A 21,152-nucleotide genomic window follows, 5' to 3' on the forward strand; every position below is an offset into this window, starting at 1 on the left:
AAACTGTTTTATGTGAACTAATGAAGTTCTGCACTGAGAGAGCATTGCGGACTCAGGAGAGGGTCGATGTCATTAAATGGTTTAAAGAAGATGATAATGAAATTCTAAAACACGGATGAGCTTGGTGTGACACGTGCAAGAGGACGGCGTCATATTCCTGTGCAAGTTACTGACGAGGTTTCGGTTGCTGTAACTGACCATGCAGCACGTGCCCTAGGCGGTGCTACCGCTCTTGCAGTGTCGCAAAAATTTCCATACCATGCTCATCAGTACGGAAAGATTTGCTTTCTATATTACACTCGTACCCGTACAAGGTCCAGACGGTGCAGCAACTGAAACCTCATGATCCGCAGCAACGTTCTGAGTTCGCACGTCTGTTCCTGTCATGAATCGAGGTTGATGACATGGGGCCGGGCAAAATTCTGGGGAGTGACGAAGCACATTTTGCACTACACGATGCGGTATATACACAGAACTGCCGAATTTGGGGTAGTGTTAATCCGCTTATTGCGCACGAAGAGCCATTGCATTCTCTGTATGTCACTGTGTGGTGTGGATTCACAATCACTTTTTTTCTCGATCGGTCTTGTTGGAAGAGAAAACACCCAGAGCGACTGTCAGGTGTACCGTGACGTCCGCGCGTTATCGAGACCTCCTCGTAAAGCCTGTGATTGCTGCTTTGGAAGAGCGCAGCTGTGCGGAAACTACTGTTTCATGCGAGATGGCGCAACATCTCATGTCGTTTGTCCAGTGAAATATCTGCGTAATGCAAACTTCCACGAAAGTGTTGTCTCCAGAGGTTTTCCAATGCATGTCCTGCAAGATTATCTGATCTGAATCCATGTGTCTTTTCAGTCTGAATATACCTAAAAGAATGCGTTTGCCTTGGACACTTTCGGTTTCTACCTGATCTGAAGCTCAACATACAGGAATTCGTTGCTCAGATTCCACCGGAACTGCTGGAGCAACCGTTGATCACGTCGTTTTACTGATGCAACGTCTCGTCGACGTAACCGGTGCCCATACTGAACAAATTCTGGAAGCGACCGTTAGTAATAAAATCGACATATCCCACTCTCACATGTTTGACCTTTGCTTCCCATGCCCTATTCCTAAACCATTACATAATCCATTACATATGGAAACATTTCTGTATGAAACTTCCTGGCATATTAAAACTGTGTGCCTGACCGAGACTCTAAATCAGGACCTTTGCCTTTCGCGGGCAAGTGCTCTACCACCTTTTTTTTTTTTTTTTTTTAAATCTCATTTTGTTCGCGTTTGTTCGTTGCATCTGCTCGGGACGGACGTCGTACGACATCCGTTTAAGTTCGTTATTGATCGATTAACTCAGTTTTTTTATTACATAGGGCAACTAACCCTCTGACCGAACACGCTGATCTACCGTGCCGGCACCACCTGAGCTACCCAAGCACGACTCACGGCCCGTCCTCACAGCTTTACTTCCGCCAGTACCTCGTTTCCTACCTTACAAACCTCACAGAAGCTCTCCTGCGAACCTTGCAGAACCAGCACTCCTGGAACAAAGGATATTGCGGAGACATGGCTTAGCCACACAGGAAGTTTCATATCAGCGCACACTCCGTTGCAGAGTGAAAATCTCATTCTGGAAACATCCCTCAGGCTGTGGCTAGCTCAGATGGGTAGCTCAGATGGTAGAGCACTTGCCCGCGAAAGTTAAAGGTCCCGAATTCGAATCTCGGTCCGGCACACAGTTTTAATCTGCCAGGAAGTTTCATATCAGTGCACACTGCGCTGTAGAGTGGACATCTCATTATGGAAACATTTCTATATGTTTTTGTTGCATTTACAGCGCCAGATTTGCACCTGGTGGCCAAAATTGTGACTAATTTGTTTCCAGTGCATATCGGTACCAGACTAACACATTAGGATACCTACCACGTTTAGTTGCTATACGATAATTGCAGCCCGCAATGGACCTCTGGGAGTAGCTGCACTCAAATTATAGCCACGCGGTACCAGAGATTCTCCTAATACTTCAAAACAAAATACCTCTACTAGATTTAACAGTGTGTACATTTCTTTGTCCGTGATATGAGGAACGATAAATCTGCCGAACCCGTATGACCGTGGCGGTAAACGTGTCATAACCCGCTTCTCACTCGCTCTCCCACAAGCAACAAACAATAGTACATTTTACTTCAATTCAGTCATTCTCGACGTTAATTTATTGTGTCCAGTTCTTTATGATGGAAAGGAAAAGCAAGGCAAGATTAGAAACATGAAGATGAATACTGATCTAAGAATTCAAGGAAAGTCTTATGCGGCAAGCAAAGGAATGGCTGTTGGTCAGAAAGAACCACTACAACGTGATGTAAGTTGAAATCATAATTTAACTGTACTTTGCTGAGCATAATAAAATATAAGAAAATATCGCGTAATTTTGGGGTTCCAATTGTTGTGATCTTCCTATCCTCGGAAATACTATTCTCCTTTCATTGACCAACAAATTAAGTGCTCTAAGGAAGGAGGATCTGTTAATGATGGCTGGGAATTTGGTTTTTCGTTGTGTCAGTGATGTCAATAATGTATTCTTTGTCACTGCTCAGAAATAAGTCAGGTGATGCTGTGCGCATTCAGTGATGCCTTCGGAGTGAAGCATGGCACTTACATCTATACCTAAATTTTCAAATACACTTTTAAAATCCTAAAATAATTACACTTTTGCAACACTTATTCTGACTGATGTTGTAATTGAAGTCAGAATATCATAATTAGCTTTTCTTAGAACAAAATTATTTGTTATGCGAAACTGTCATTGTTTTTCCGGTTTTCTTGCATGCTGACATTTCGTCCTTTCGGCGTTTCCAATTTCCAATCTGCAATTTTGGATGTTCGATGATCGTCGACATCTTGGCAGTTTAAACATCGGTGTTTCAATATCGTTACTGAAGTCTTCGAAACATAGTAATATCCACATTGACCTTCGGCATTGGTAAACGCGGTCTCTTGTTACCACTGTCAATAATATTTTGGCAATTTAAAAGAATCTTCTTCTGATCACGCCTCGTAAAGACACTAGTGCAATATATTTGATTCCTGCTAAATGAATTCTTTTAAATTGCCAAAATATTATTGACAGTGGTAACAAGAGACGGCGTTTACCAATGCCGAAGGTCGATGTGGATATTACTATGTTACGAAGACTTCAGTATCGATATTAAAACACCGATGTTTAAACTACCAAGATATCGACTAGTGCAATATATTTGATTCCTGCTAAATGTGGCCACGGGGGTGGGGTTTAGGTAGTGGAGGTGTGGCGGCGAGAGGGCAGGAGGGGGGGGGAGGGGTTAGAGCTTTGAAGACTGAGACTTTTTTTTCCCCACAGATGTTTGTTACTCCATTTCAATATTCTTATGAACTTTTTCAAAATACTCTCCTCCCACTTGAACGCGATTTATATAGCGTATCTGCCGATTCTCGAACACGTGGTGCAGGCAATTCTTTGTCAAGTCCTTGAGAATGGCTTCACTTTTCTTGAGCACTGCTTCAGAGTTCTCAAATCGAATGCCCTGAAGCCGCGCCTTTAGTGAAGGGAATAAAAGAAAATAAAAGGGTGCAAGGTAGGGGCTATAAGCCGGATGCAGTACATATGTAATGTTGAACTGAGGCAGAAAATGTATGACTTGATTTGTGACATGATGCTGCGCATTATCATGATGAAGTCGCCACCCAGTCCAAGAAAGTTCTGTCGTCTCATAGCAAGGTGCTTCCTCAGTTTAGCCGATACTGACATGTAGTGTGCTGCTGTAACAGGAGTGTGGATGGGAACTGCATTCTGGTAAATCATTTCATGACAGTCAAAAAATATGATCACCATCACTTTTCCTGGAGAAAGAACAACTTTAGCCTTTTTTGGTGTTGGAGAACCTGGCGAATTCCACACTATGCTGGTTCGTTTTCCTTCAGGATCATAATGATGTAGACTTCTCATCACCGGTCATAACTGATTCCAGAAACGCATCCTTTCCATTAGCAAAGAGATGCAGTACCTCACGGCTTGTTTAGCAGTCAACAGGCGTGGCACCCAACGGGCACAAGCCGGCCGAAGTGGCCGTGCGGTTAAAGGCGCTGCAGTCTGGAACCGCAAGACCGCTACGGTCGCAGGTTCGAATCCTGCCTCGGGCATGGATGTTTGTGGTGTCCTTAGGTTAGTTAGGTTTAACTAGTTCTAAGTTCTAGGGGACTAATGACCTCAGCAGTTGAGTCCCATAGTGCTCAGAGCCAACGGGCACAAACAAGGGTCACATGGAGACGATCATACATAATCGAAAAGACCCTCCCCTATGAAATTCTATTTATTTATTTATTTATTTATTAGGACCAAATTGAGGAACAAATCTCCAAGGTCATGGAACGTGTCTGTACATGAAATTACAACATAAAAGTAATAACAGATAAAATATTACTTTCATTCACTGATCCTCAAGGACAATCACAGGAGCAGTGTTGATTTGACTTCAATCACAGCGGAAGCCCAAACACCAGACTCACCTTACTTAACACGAACAAGTCTGCCTTCTTTGAAGTCTTTGAAACATCCAAACACTATTGCACAAAATAAAACCATATTCACCGTACGCTTGCTGCAGCTTTTCCTAAGTTTCAGTGGCTATGTGCTTTAAATGAACGAATCTTATTGCGCCGTACTGCTTCTCTCGCGTCACCTCCGTTCTTTTGTACGCAAAATACAAACAGCGTCTACAAAATAGAGCATTATTATGTTGCTGTAACAGTAGCGTGAATGGGAACTGCATGCTAGTAAATCATTTTATGACAGTCAAAAAATGTAATCACCATCGCTTTCCCTGCAGATAACAACTGTAGCCTATCTTGGTGTTTGAGAACCCAGCGCTTTCCACACTGCGCGGGCTCGTTTTACTTCAGGATCGTAATGATGCAGCCATGACTCATCACCGGTGATAACTGATTCCAGAAGCGCATCCCCTCCATCAACAAAGAAACGCAATACCTAACGGCTTGTCCTCATTCGCACGGTACTTTGCACAACCTACTAATATGAGAGTACTGCCGCCTGTGGACATTATACATAAAAACCCGCTTTTTTCAGATATTCATCGCACAGGTGGGAAACTATAATTTCATGACATAGACTTTACAACCTGATGATGAGAGCATTGTCTCTTGAAACGCGTTGTTAAAATATATGTATAAGAATCGCGGTTGAATGCTAACAATGATAACCAGTAAAACAACTGCTACCTCGACTCCATAATGGATTATATTAAATTTAACCTAAGGACGTCACACACATCCATGCCCGAGGCAGGATTCGAACCTGCGACCGTAGCGGGCTCGCTGTTCCAGACTGTAGCGCATAGAACCGCTGGGCCACCTCGACCGGCAAATAACTACAGTCTGCATCTTAGATTGACGTCTGTAGCCAAAGAATACTGAAAATGAGAAACCAAAACGCAGCCCTGACCCACAAACCTATGAAAGCTCATTACAAGCATTATATTAATGAAAGTTACGGACTACTATATAACTTAATGCCTAGGAATATAGTAATGTAGCCAGCTATCTGTCTTCATAGATCAACCAGTGTGGATGGAAACAACACGTAGGACACGTCACAGACCCGCCAAAAGCCAAAATAATTAATAAAAGAATACTTAGATAGATACCTTAATAAATCGTTTTATGACACCACCGTAGCTCGAGGTCTACGTGCACCAGCATACAGTTGAAAGTACTGAATAGCTAACCACACTATGTGCCCAGCACCTGTACGCAACAGGATAATACCACTTTCTATCTGAAGAGTAGACGGCAGAAAAATTGCTGGATATTTATATACGAGATATATCATCAGTTATGCTACATATATAGCAATACGTAGACAGCGAGCTACGATTGGTAGTGAAGATGGGCGACACGTTGATGCCTTACAGATAAACAGAGAAACCAAATTCGATTTAGGGGGGAGCATGATAAAGTAGCACAGGAAAAGAATAATTGCCGGACTGGAACAGAGACGGACCTACCAACGCATTTCACTTATTTTTTTAGCCTTTGAGAACTTAAACAAGATCCACGAGAAGTGCGAAATCACATAATCGGTACTATCTATCCAAAACTAAACAATTGTTCTTAAATGTCTGAGCTGTATAGTCACACTGTCGGCTTCTGAAAAACCGTTCGGTTTATCAACAACTCTCAGTAAACTGAAGGTGAAACGTCTATCAGTATTGTTATTAATGCAATCTGTAGACAAAAAGTTGTGAGCTATTTAATGTTAATGATTACTGTATTTATTTATTACCGTAATAAATATGATATTAGATGTGTTTCTTTGCTGGTTTTTACGCCAGTTTATAAATTAACCATTTAAGATGGAATCGATTATTATCGAACATCGATCTTTAGACCTCGATGATGACATCGATATCGGCATATATATTAAGGGACCCACTCATGAGCGACGGATAGCAGTGTATCGCTGTAATCGCTCGCTCATCTCGACTCCACCACACACGTGCGATTTGCCAAGCAATGTTAACCAGTATAACGAACGCCACTGTGTCGAGAATTTCTGCCGTGGAAAAGGATCTGCAATTTTTAGCAGCAGTCGCCGTTCACCTCTGTATCCCCACGAATACTTGCAAAAAATAAATAAAAAACGAGAGTTGTAATTTACTATACTTGTTATGAAACGGTTTTCGCGGGAACTCGTAGATTACTTTACAGATTATATTACATTTTTGTCCGGCGCCAAGTGGGTTGTGTGTCTCTTTCTAGTGCACTACTAAATTCGTTTTACATTTGTTATCCCTCAGTTCCTTTTTCATTTAGTAATCTTATACTGTAGTTTAACTGCAGGTAGTTACAGTACACAGCTTGTTTTGCAGTCTCGATGTGTCTATAGAAATGCTGCCAATAGCAACATTGATGAATACCACAACTCTTGTTTACGTTGTAAGATGGGCAGTTCGATCATACGAAGCGACGAGGGACTTGATTACAGATGTATAATAGATTTGCCCTGAACATTTAAATAGAAATGTGCACTTAATACAGGGTGTCGGAAAATAATGTATACACTCTTTTCAACTGAAATCTCTTTAATGAAAGGGGTTAGAAATAAAATTTTAGTGGTGTTAGGTGCCTCAAGGTCCGACTTAAGGTGGTAAATATTCAAACTGGTGTCCGTCCATAGCAACGACTTACGACTGAGCGACGTACCAATTTTATTGTTTCCAACGGAATAGCAACATAGGCTTGCTCAATTTGCTCTATAAGATCGTCCAGTGCGTGTGGTCTCGCAGCGTAAGCTGTATTCTTGAGAGTAACCCACAGAAAGAAGTCTACTGGAGTTAAATCTGGAGATCGAGCGGGATACTCCACACTCCCTCTTCGTCCTACCCATGTAGCAGGGAATGTACGATTGAGAAATGCCCTCACATCCAGGTGAAAGTGAGGTAGCACCCCATCCTGTTGAAAGTAATAATCTTCATTTCCAAACACAGTGCTACGACCAGGAGTTATCATTTCCAACATTTCCAAGTCCGAGTCGCCCGTGACAGTGTTGTCAAAGAAGTACGGCCCGATTAACCCTGTAGAAGGCAGACCACACCAGACTGTTACTCCTGGTAGATCAACATGCCTTTGCTCTGTTACGTATGGATTCTCCCTGGCCCAGTACACGCAGTTATGGCGGCTAATTGTTCCATCAAGTTCAAACATCACTTCATCTGACCAAAGAATTCTATCTTGGAAACGTTGCTCTTCTCCACATCTGTTAATGAACCACTCACAAAATTCGCTTCACCTATCAGGATCATCCTCGTTAAGAGCATGGAGAGGTCTTGGAATGAAAGGCTTAAAGTTCTGAGACCGCAAAATTCTATGAACACTGCTTCTGCAGATCCCAGTATCATGAGAACATTGCCTCAAAGATTTCTTCGGGGATCGTGTGCATGCCTGAATTACTGCATCAACACTCTCATTGTCTGTTGAACTTCTCTTTCGTCCGCTATGTTCCTTATTCATATCGTGCACCGTTCCTTCGACTTCAAACTTATCTCTGATTCTTGTAATTGATACAATTGTCTGTGGTGGTGTTCCAAATTCAACTCTCCAATGTCATCGTACCGCACTCACATTCTCTGTTTTACAGCAACACTTTAGCACCCATTTCCGTTGTTCGAACGTTAATGCCATGTTTGCGGACAATCGTGAAACAAAAGAAAGCGTTGTTATATTTTTCACAGCCTTCTAAATTATTGCCCATAAAAATTGTATTTTTGTCTCCTTTAATTAAAGAGATATTCTATTTCAAATAGTGTATACATTATTTTGGGACACCCTGTATATCATTAACTGTACGTCATTCTGTCTAGAAGTTAAAAACTTTAATAATACTAGTAACTGTTTCATAAATAACTCAAAATCATCAGATGGGGCCCAGTGTACCGTGATTGTGACAATGAACTTCCCATCAATTCAACTTCTACAGCCCAAGCTTCAAAACCCAATCACTACAGAACCGGTGGGTGTCTTTTGCAGTCCGCAGTTCGTGGTCGTGCGGTAGCGTTCTCGCTTCCCACGCCCGGGTTTCCGGGTTCGATTCCCGGCGGGGTCAGGGATTTTCTCTGCCTTGTGATGACTGGGTGTTGTGTGATGTTAGTTAGGTTTAAGTAGTTCTAAGTTTAGGGGACTGATAACCATAGATGTTAAGTCCCATAGTGCTCAGAGCCATTTGAACCATTTGTCTTTTGTATTACTTCTTAATATAAATGGCAACATGACACTGCACTTCACTTCGTAGTTCCTGAATACTTATTAATTTTAATCTAAAGATTTTACTTAACGTGTAAAAAGCAAAATGACACAAAACTGCACAACCACGCTTGATAATTAGAGAAACGAGTCACAGCCATATGGCCATACATCATTGCTAACCAGCCAGGCAGCCATATTGCAAGCACAAGTAACATGCAATCCATAAGACTGCCTGGGATTTCCACGCGATCAGCGACCGATCGCTGCGATTTTACCACACACGTGCAATCTACATACCGATCAATCGCCCATGCGATGAATCACTGCATTACGTCGTTCGTGTATGGGACCGTTTATGGCAACATAGTACATCCCTACCAAGAATTTGTTAGAGGGACGGATGTGCGATAAAATTTGCATCTATTGCTCACGACTGCTTTAAGATGGGCTCATGCCTGAAACCGACCATGGAAAAATACACGCGAGACTTTTTAAAATTACTTCATATTCATTGATTGTACATTTATTACAGTATTCACTATTGCAGTTTCCAGCTCTTGGTCATTTTCAAGTGGTTACAGGTGCAGTCAAAGTAAGACTGACAAAATACATACGCTTTTTATAATACAACCACGGGAAAATTGAGTTAAACTAAAAATTACTGAAAACCAAGCAACAGTCATCATTAATCAAGAGAATAAAAATGAGATGAGTCTCTGTGACTCAGGTCAACTTTTGTCCTGTTTTTCTTTGTTATTATTTCATCCCCATCACCCCAAAACGGTGTGGGGTGAGCTGTCAGCAGTGACGGAGAGGACACAAACTTACGAAACTGAATTCATGCTTATTGCACATATCAGTAACGAACACCATCCTTGTCAAAACAGAGGAGAGGTTAGTGACACGCTCAGCTTTCTGGGAAGTGTCGTGAGAATAACGCGTCACTCAGTGCGACAGATGCCATATTGATTTCGTCGTAATTCGCTATTTTTGTATTATAACTTGCAGTATGCCGTTCCAAGGCAATGGTCCATTAAAGCTTTATCAGAATCTACTTACTACCATTTCTTGTAATTAAATGTCAGTTAATGATCCATCAGCAGTAAAAGCCTGTGGAGATACTGACATGAGTAACACTGAAGAGAAAAGTTGGAAGTGGAAGAGATTATTATTATGAATCTCATCGCTTAGGTGCCGAGACTACCTACGCTTTATGGGCTACCAAAGATCTACAAAACGGTTTCTCCTCTTCGCCAACTTACAGACTGGCAAAACATCTGGCCAGCCTCCTTACGCTGCATGTGGCTCGCTGTGTGCGTCACATCGAAAACACCGACGACTTTGTCTGCTGCGCGTGGTCTAGTGCTGCCTCTGGATCACGGGGTCCCGGGTTCGATTCACGGGCGGGTTGGGGATTTTCTCTGTCCGGGGACAGGGCATTTCAGTCATCACCATTTCATCATTAAAAATCGTGTAGGTCCCCCGCGAGCACACAAAAGGGCCGCAACACGGCATGGACTAGACTAATGTCTGAAGCAGTGCTGGAGTGAATTGACACCATGAATCCTGCAGGGCTGTCCATAAATCCGTAAGAGTACGAGGGGGTGGAGATCTCTTCTGAACAGCATGTTGCAAGGAATTCCAGATATTCTCTATAATGTTCATGTCTGGAGAGTTTAAACTTAGTAGAGTGTTCCTGGAGCCACTCTGTAGCAATTCTGGATGTGCGGGGAGTCGCATTGTCCTGCTGGAATTGGCCAAGTCCGTCAGAATGCACAATGGACATGAATGGATGCAGGTAATGAGATAGGATGCTTACGTACTTGTCACCTGTCACAATAGTATCTAGATGTATCAGGGGTCCACATCACTCCAACTGCAAACGCCCCACACCAGTACAGAACTTCCACCAGATTGAACAGTCCCCTGCTGATATTCAGTGTCCATGGATACATGGAGTTGTCTCCGTACTTATACACGTCCATCCGCTCGATACAATTTGAAACGAGACTCGTCAGACCAGGCAACAACAGTCCAATTCGATATTGACGGCCTAGACGAGGCGTAAAGCTTGGTGTCGTGCGGTCATCAAGGGTACACGAGTGGGGCTTTGGCTCCGAAAGCCCATATCGATGATGTTTCGTTGAATGGTTCGCGTGCTGACACTTGTTGATGGGCCAGCATCGAAATCTACAGCACTCTGCGGAAGGGTTTCACTTCTGTCCCGCTGAACGATTCTCTTCAGTCTTCGTTGGGCCCGTTCTTGCGGAATCTTTTTCCGACGGCAGCGATGTTGATTTGATTTTTTACCGGATTCCTGATATTCACGGTACTCGTGAAATGGTCGTACGGGAAAATCCCCACTTCATCGCTACTTCGAATATGCTGTGCCATCGCTCGTGCGCCAATTATAAGACCACGTTCAAACTGACTGAAATCTTGATAGCCTGCCATTGAGGCTGCACTGACCCATCTAACAACTGCGGCACACACTTTTTGTCTTATATAGGCGCTGCCGACCGCAGCGCCATGTTATGCCTGTTTACATGTCTCTGTATTTGAATACTCGTGCCTATACCAGTTTCTTTGGTGTATTGACTGAATTAAACATCTGCGTCTTTGGCAAGGTGAAACAATGGTCAGTTTTGATTTGGTCTCTCCATTTACGCGTGTTCCTGTCAAAGACTGCATAGATCTTCTCTCCCAGTTATTCTATAGTAGAATTGTGGGATTTTTTAAGCATATCTTGACATCGTCGTATTTACTATATGGCGATCAGTATTTCGACCCTTCGGACTGCGCGGGCATGGGAAGTCCGTTAGCTCCATCCATATCAATTTTTATAGACGAATTTGGAGACGTCGCTTTGGGCACGGGTCCAGATAAGCTAAGTTGCTTTTATCTTGATGTCAACGACACCTGAACGGCATTCACGACCACATTAGGTTTGCGATGGAAGTAGAGGCAGATGCTGCGTTGCCCTTCCTTGACGTCCTCGTTCGCCGGAAAATCAACGGCACCTCAGCCACAGTGTGTACAGGAAACCTAAACACACAGATAGATATCTGCACGCTGTTAGCCACCGCCATCCAGCACAAAAAAGTGCCGTTTTGAACATCCTCGTCCACCTGCTAAAGTCGTCTCATACGCTGAAAATCTGCCACTAGAACTAAGCCACCTCCGAAAAGTCTTCCGGTAAAATGGCTACAATTACAGTCAAATATGATAGGCTATTTCTGGTGAGACACGCAGGAAAAACACCATCGAAGAAGAGAACAAGAAACTTGTGTCTTTGCCTCTCTGTGGCACAGCATCGGGAAAGATTGGTTGGGTCCTGAAGAGACACAACATTTCATCAGTGTTAAGGCCCCCCAAAAAATACGACAGATCATGAGACCTGGGAAGGACGATCTAGGGATCAGAACGCCTGGAGTGTACAAAAAGCCATGTCAGTGCGGCTGCTTCTACGTAGGCCAAACAGTAAGCATTGTGCAGCAACGCTGGACAGAACACGAGAGGTATTTACACGTAAGCTGTCCTAAAAAATCAGCCGTGGCAGAACGCGCTTTAGAAAATCGACGCCGACTTCTGTTCGACGAAACATTTGTCTTATGAGGACGAAGGGATTTTCGAGTAGCGTCATAATTTGTAGGAATAAAAATATCTGAAAACACCATCGACAGTGATAGCTGTTTGCAATTCAGCACAGCCTGGGACCTAACTATCGCCAGGTTGAAGCGGGAAAAACAGACACGGGATGAAAACACTGTCATAGTTGACGAGGAAGAGACGTGACGTCACATCCAGCAGCGCGGCTATATAGCAGCGAGGCTACGGCGACACAGCAGTCATTTACCACTTGACAATGGCCGAAGAGAGCTCGATTGAAAGCTCGTGGGATTTTACTTACCTAACGCGGCTGGGAGCCGAAGAAGATTTTATTAATGAAAAATAATTGCTGACTATGGTTCTAATAGTTGCAGCACTACTGTTGTACTTCTGCACTTGTATTATCAGAAATAAAACGTAGCTCCTCAGTGTTAGCAGCACTTGCAAAGAAAATGTCTTACTTGTTGGGACTCGCTTCCCTGGTATGGTGCATACAACGTTATTAATAAATTATTTATTGTTTAATTTGTGCAATTATTTTTGCAGTTATGTGGGGAGCTACAAAATTAAATGGTTGTAGAATACCTTCATACACTTTGGGATACAAGTAAGTTATGTACAAAAAGAGATACTTTTTTATTCTCCTAGCAAATGTGAGATTTGGTACTTGGAACATTTGACGATTGAACTTGTGGCGGTTATAGTTGAAGTCCAAGTGTAATAGACCTTCACTAAGACTGCGAAGTGCTGGAACAAAAGCCAATATGAGATTAGACTTTCAAGTTCAGAAAATAGCAGTGGGGAAAGAGAATATTATTACTGATAACTTTTTTTCTGCTGGAAAATGTTTCGCTTCCCAGATGGATGAAGCAACTGAGCGCCATAAACAGGGGTCAGCTGCCCGCATCCTGAGTCACAGTTACGCTATCAGCAGCCAGAAGGAAGAAAAAGGCAGCTGTTCTCCATCCGCCCGCTGCACTCCGGTGCAACGTAAAAGGTCGCTTACATCTGGCTGGCTGCGCACGAAACTTTACATTTTACGAACATAAATAAACCTGGCATTATTTTCAAGTTATGTACGGCAAGTAAAATACAAGTTCAACGTAAGAGAAGAACTTCGAACGTTGCTACTTTTAAAAACGATAAAAAATCCAATGTTGTTTTCGAAAGAGTAATAAAATGCCAGAAGTTCGTCACCCTGAATTCCGAAATTTTTCTCCAGGAAGCTATGAAGCTCCTCTTCGAGTGCCCTTTAGTTCCTACCAAAAACTAGAACCGACAAATGTCCTATCAAGCGGCTCATTACAGGCTAATCAGTAAATTCTTGATCAATGTTTAAATCGACAACTGGAAACTTAAAGCACAATGCGACAGATCAAACTTCGGTGAGTTTGTCAACCGATTTCTCACAGCGAGCAGCAAGACACCGATAGTGGCACTAGATATCTAAACTTTCGTGACAGTCACAAACACAATTGTTCATTTGTCCAAAAACGAACCGTGTAGCGTTGGGTGGGAGCCAGCGCAGGATATTCAATCACCGTATTCGAAAAATTCGCTGACACCCATGCTATTTGCTTCTCTCCTTTGCAAGATGAGTGTTGTGTCTTAAGCCAAACCGTATTTCATTCTTGATGACTGACAACGTAATGATCGTTTCGATGGTGTGATAATTAATGAAGTCACAACAATCTAAGACACACATAATTGTATTTGTTGTGGTGTCACAGTCCCGTAAATTTCGTAATATCCATTACAAAATATTCATTACAAAATCCATTATTGCAATTTCGATCATTGGACATTTTCAAGTGGTTACACTGCAGTCAGCACATACAGCAAGGTTAAAATAAACTAAGAATTACTCACGTGCTGAAAACCTGCCAGTACACTGCGTTAGTAAAAAGAATAAAAGTGATGTGAGGCTCTGTGCCTCTCGTCAGTCATTGTTACGTACCTCTGAAACGTCCCTTTAGAAAAATTTATGAATGACTGTGCTGATGAACCCCTTACGTTATTTGATTTTCAAACAGCTGAGCAGAACTGAACGTACTCAGACATTTCTCTCTTTACTAATTCTGATCATCACTAAACTGACACACAATATTCTTAGCGCAACGCAATCTTACTTTCAATAATCCCTGACTAACAATAACCTATAACTTTCATGAATCACTTACCTCACAAAAATCTTCCTTACTCCAACTACTGCAATACAGCGAGCACCAATACTGCCAGCTAAATTAAAGATTGAAACTACTGAAGGCACTAACTACTGATAGGCATAGTTAGCAAATGAAAGATTTAGATAGAGAACAAACAATGTATTTACCATAATAGTGTTCAAAAGTCATAATATATATATCAGTTCATGACATCCAGTCGTACAAATTTACTGTCTCTGATGGACACACGTCCAGATCACCCGCTCTCAAAACTTCGCCATCTCTCTCCCCACACCCACCACTGCTGGCGGCTCACCTCCAACTGCGCAACGCTACGCGCTGTTCACATCCAACTGCCACACACTACAATAGCGACTATTCCAACAATGCCAACCAGCCACAGACTTCACATTGCACTGTCAGTGATTTTCATATAGAGCGCTACGTGGCGTTAGCAACATAAAAACGTAAACAACCTACTTACACCTCATTCTACCTTAAGGGTATCTGGACGTCATAAGGGCCCAAAAAATGAATTTTTATTTGATAAGATCATGTGGTTCTTGGTGATTCTAAAAATATACTGAAGCGCCAAAGAAACTGGTATAGGTATGCGTATTCAAATATAGAGATATGTAAACAGGCAGAATACGGCGCTGCGGTGGTCAACACATATAACAACATGTCTCTGGCGCAGTTGTTAGATCGGTTACTTTTGCTACAATGGCAATTATCAAGATTTAAGTGAGTTTGAACGTTGTGCTATAGTCAGCACATTAGCGATGGGACTCAACATCTCCGAGGTAGCAATGAAGTGGGGATTTTCCCGTATGACCATTTCACGAGTGTACCGTGAATATCAGGAATCCGGTAAAACTTCAAATCTCCGACATTGATGCTGCCGGAAAAAGATCCTGCAAGAACAGGACCAACGACGACTGAAGAGAATCGTTCAAATTGACAGAAGTGCAATCCTTCCGCAAATTGCGGAAGGTAAGTGACATTGGACTGTTGAAGGCTGGAAACATGTTGCCTGATCGGACAAATCTCGTTTCAGATTGTATCTAGCGGATGGACGTGTACGGGTATGGAGACAATCTCATGAATCCATGGACCCTGCGTGTCAGCAGGGGACTGTTCAAGCTGGTGGAGATTCAGTATTGGTGTGGAGCGTGTTCAGTTGGAGTGATATGGACCCGTGATAGTCTAGATACAATTCTGACACGTGATAACTGTTTTAGGAGCTCTGATGTCGTCCTCATTGCTGGTTCGTCGGAAAACCATTGGACACCTCAGCCACAGTGTGTATAGGAAACCTACACACACGGATCGGTATCTGCACGCTTTTAGCCACCAGCATCCAGCACAAAAGCTTGGCATCCTGAACACCCTCGTCTACCGTGCTGAAGTCGTCTCAGACGTTGAAACTCTGCCACTGGAACTAAGCCACCTCCAAGAACTCTTCCAGAAAAATGGCTACAGCCACCGCCAAATATGACAGGCTATATCTGGTGAGACACGCAGAAAAATAATTTTTTTATATCAGATGTGAGTTTGTAACTCGAGTTTTAGTAGATGTCGGAAATTAATCGAAACAACGTTTGTTAAAGAGCTGTTGAACGTTGAGTCAGTGGTGCCGTTACTCCATTTTGGATGCACTTTCTCTACAGAGACATGCCTACGATTTACAAAATCCAATTCTTTGTCCCTTCGCATAAATCACTTCCATTACCAACGCCCTCTGTAAGCGAATCGTTCGCAGACAGCCTGTCAGTTCTCTAATTACCTACCTATTAAACAAATAATACGTTCCACGCTGGACGCCATTAAATTATTAGTAAGTCAGTATACAATAACAGAAAAGCAGGTAATTGCCATTAATCTCGGTTTTGGACAACAATGAGAAAATTATTCAACTTTTATTACAATGTTGTTATAATTTCAACAATTCTAAACAAATCAGTGTCATTCGTGCTTTGATCGCTGTAAGAGGCAACCTCAGAGCTCCGACTAGCAACTGTTACAAACACACAGCTCCGTCCAGGCAGGTAACTACTTGCGGCGCCACGTGTACGTTCCTTCGAAACATTCCGTTACTGCTTTCAGTCCGACAGCTCAGGCCGGGGAGGGCGTTACCTGCGGCTAGAACGTATTCCTTCCTTCAGTAACAGATACTGGGGACAGACGGCCTAGTGCAGAGTCGTTCCACCTCGTAACCAGTGCCACCATTCCAAAGCGGAAGCCGTGACATGTTTACAGCTTTCATTGTGTTTTGCGTTCCTGTCCTCTGTCCTATACTTGCGTAACATGCAAATGTGACATACAAGTAAAGAATAGAAATTGTACATTCAGTTGCATTTGGTTGTTAACAATGAATACAAATCTAGTTATTTGTGTGACTGCTTTTCTGTAACACTCAGAAGTAACAAAATATCACAGTGCGCTATTTGTGGTCAAACACTATTTCTCAAAGTGACTGGGCATAAACTGAGAAAACATCTGGATCGAAGGGATACATTAAATTTACCAATTTACAATTATTGACACACTTGCATAAGTAGGAAATGTAGAGAATAGATTCTATTTTGAAACATAATTCTTTATTCTTTGAAGAAAGCAATGAACATAGTATTAGGGAATCTTAAATCTTTTACATATAAAACAAAGAGTATGAATGTATGTCCAAGATCTCCTCCAAAATCTTTGTCTCGATTTCATCCAAATTTATCATAGAAACAGCAGGCTTCATGAGTGTCAGCACTGTTGGGTTCATAGCCTCCTATATCCTTTAGGAACAGAGATATGGGCAAAAATGTGTTTTTTCACCCCCTGGCAATAAGCTGCCCTGCACAACAGGTGGAAAAGGACGATGAGGAGGTGGAGATGGAAAGAGAAAGGGAGAAGAGGATATGGTAAGAGCGAGAGGGGGAGGAAAATATGGTTAAAGAAATGGGTTGGAGGAATGGACAAAGAGAGGAGGAGGAGGGGAAGAAGGAGGAGATGTAGAGACAGAGAGAGTGGGGAAGAGGTCACTGACTGACAGAGGTGGAGGATGAGATGAACAGACAGGGTGAGTAAAAGATGGACACAGAGAGAGGGAGGAGGAGATGAGTTCAGTATATGTGTTGAACACATATGTGAGCAAAGCTGCAGGGGAAAGACTAGTATGAAAAAAATAAGATAAATAACTTCCGTAAGCGCACAAAACACTTAAAAACATTGCTAAACTATTTTCGGTAGCTTTCAGCATCCTCACCAGACTGCACAGAATCTATTAAATAATTCCTAGAACTTGTTACCTGTGTGGTGGTATAAAGTAGCATTATTGGTCGTGTTGTGCGTGTACATTCCACTACCTGCGGAAACCAATGGATCGTGACCTGCACTGTACTGCCCACAGACAAGAATCTAACACCTGTACCTTCACCTCTGTGGCTTATCAAACAATGGAGCACCCATCACACAGCATACAGCATGTGAAACAACATATGAGATACTTACGCCAAGGTCGCCACAGAGCTCCCAACCTGTAGTAAACAAATCTAAGAGAGAACTGTTTATTTTATTAAAGATGTAACAACAATATATAATACATTTCCTCAGTTAATTTTAGCTGGAGCACTATTCCTATTTCAGTCTACAATTCTTTTTCTTTAGCCTTTTTCTGTTTCTTCTATGAGATCGGCATCGGTATACGGGTTATGCCAATGTTTGTGACAATTGGTGGCCGGATACCCAACCGCGCCCCCCCCCCCTCTTTCAGCTCCTCCCCCCCCCCCCCCTCCCCCAGACCCAGAACGGAATCTGAGTACATCTGTCTGCGTCCAGAGCAAATCTATGTTCAAGTGTGAGAACCTTTTCTAAATGTTGCGTGGCGCATATATGAGGTGGTGCCTGGGTACCAGTTCAGCATTTACCTAGATGGATACCGGAAACCATGCAGGGATGCGAGTCTCCCCAGATCGAATCTGCATCGATTCGATCTGTGGAGGCTCGCATCTCTATCCCGGAACGGCTCTTTAATGCACTCGGATATCCAGCGGGTTATCTCAGTCTACTACTGTTTACCGGAAAACCACTAGGCCACGAACTTTTCCTAAATAGCGGAAACCAACGTGAGTGGACCAATAAAAACAGTACGAAAAATCTTACAAACGTTGTGAATTATCACTACTGTTCGCCGCGCGTCATGCAAGTCTGCATCTACCGGTGGCGAGTGTTCAAGAAGAAGTGTTTTTCGTGAGCGGTCTCGTCTCCTCACCAGATCCCACAACGTATACTCGTTCCAGCTTATCAGGGACTGGTGGGACCATATTAAAACTTAGTAGAAAATTGTTTACAGTTTTCCCCCACAGCAGAGGCTATATTTTAAACGTCGAACGCAATCTTTGGATTATCTCGTTTTTCATTTCTAAAACAACTGAGAGCCCCTCTCTGTCTTGTCTTGTCTTTCCTAGCTATCTCCTTCTGCGCCGATTACACGTGGAGCTCATCAATTTTGTAACTGTATTAATTAGAGAAAAAATAAGTGCATTTTATAAGGCGTCTTACACTTTTAATTTTTTAACACAACATGCCTTAATTGTGTCATTTGAGTCTATATGAGAATTATCGCAGTGAGCCGCAGGCAAAGTAGGGAAGTGTATAACTCAGTGGTGCAGTTAATCGACCATCAGTGCTGCAGTCTTGGTCGTGCACTGCGTCATCAAATAAAGAAAAGGAATCTACTTTTATTCAACGTTATTACAAGAAATTTGATGCCTTGTAAAAAAAACACGATGACGTAAGGCAAGTTTTTTGCTTTAAAACTGGTACATTTTATGACACAGTCACGCATCACTTCGTTAGTAACGGACCAACAATCGTTGATTGTGCCGATACTTACCGGCGCTTACCTCCTTCAAGATGACTCCCTCTCCTCTCACCGCCACTTACTAAAGAAAAATAATATTTAATCATTCCCTAAACAGGAGGAAGATTTATAATGGCAAGATCGTGACATGACTTATAAATGTCTTATATTTTTTTGTGTGTGTGTTTCATGTATATTCCATGATGGGAATTAAACATAAATTACTACGCTCAAACTGAGAAACGTTACTGCATTGATCGAAGAATAAATAAATATGGGAAGTAATATTATCAGGAAAACTAATGGGATCTGTTAATGAAAGTCAAAGCACGTCACTACGTAATAATGTATGGCAACAGATATACTAGAGCCGTCTGTTTTTTCTACATTGAAAGTTTCGTTCATAACTTAAAGTAAAAAAATCTAAATTTGTTAATTAATGATTTTTGATCATAAGATTGTTGCTTTACTAACTGCAATGGTGAAGCTACACCATATTGCAGTGAGCATTGAAACATTATTACTGACTTAAATTCAAGTAAATTTTATGCCATATTACCGAGTAGATATTTATTCAAAATGTAGTTTATTCCAGATTTTAGACATTTTGTGTTCACGATTGATAATATGGTAAAGATAGGAAAAATTACAAAGATGGTTACTAAAGACAATACTAGCATGGAGCTTAACACAGAGCAAAGTGAATTCGCTAAAGTGGAAGTTGCAAATATGTGCACTGCAGGACGCGATCTAGATTCCTGGTCTGAAAGCGATGCAAACGATTTAACTGATGATCATACATGTGATGCTGATGTTCATGTACGTAATCCTTCCATTTATCCCATTACACGATTCTTACAAAGTTTCAGTGTGATGCAAGAATGTATGAACACGAACTTTTCCAACATAACTGTACAATTAGAAAATGAATCCACGCAACGGAAAAGATTGTCAGAAGCAGTTCAAATGGTTCAAATGGCTCTGAGCACTATGAGACCTAACATCTGAGGTCATCAGTCCCCTAGAACTTGGAACTACTTAAACCTAACTAAGCTAAGGACATCACACACATCCATGCCCGAGGCAGTATTCGAACCTGCGACCGTAGCGATCGCGCGGTTCCAGACTGAAGCGCCTAGAACCGCTCGGCCACCCCGGCAAGCAGTACAAAAGCAGTCTAAGACTTAGAAAAACTGAATACTAATTACAACATCTTTTAAGTGCAGTATAATACTTCTGCAAGTCATGATGGTCGTATGGCATTGTTGGCCGGGAGGCCCCATGTGGGGAAGTTCGGCCGCCGTATTGCAAGTCCTTTTGAGTTGACGCCACTTCGGCGACTTGCTAGTCAATGAAGATGAAATGATGATGAAAGACACACAACACCCAGTCATCACGAGGCAGAGAAAATCCCTGACCCCGCCGGGAATCGAACCCGGAACCCCGTGCGCGGGAAGCGAGAACGCTACCGCAAGACCACGAGCTGCGGACTTTTGCAAGTCATATATCAGCATTAAGGAAAGATTATGGTGGTCTCACCGATGCAATACAGATAGAATCAAAAGATAAAATAGTTAGAAGGTACTATTGTGCAGTTAGAAAATAAATTAGATATTTTAGTGGAAGAACAAGGTACAAAGATTCAAAAGTAGTTTAATGATCAGTGCACGCTCAATGAGTTTTCACAAAAGCTTTCGCAGAAAGGTGTAGAAATAAATGACAAACTAAGTTCAGAA

Source organism: Schistocerca nitens, chromosome 2 (assembly GCF_023898315.1).
Source record: "Schistocerca nitens isolate TAMUIC-IGC-003100 chromosome 2, iqSchNite1.1, whole genome shotgun sequence".
NCBI lineage: Eukaryota > Metazoa > Arthropoda > Insecta > Orthoptera > Acrididae > Schistocerca > Schistocerca nitens.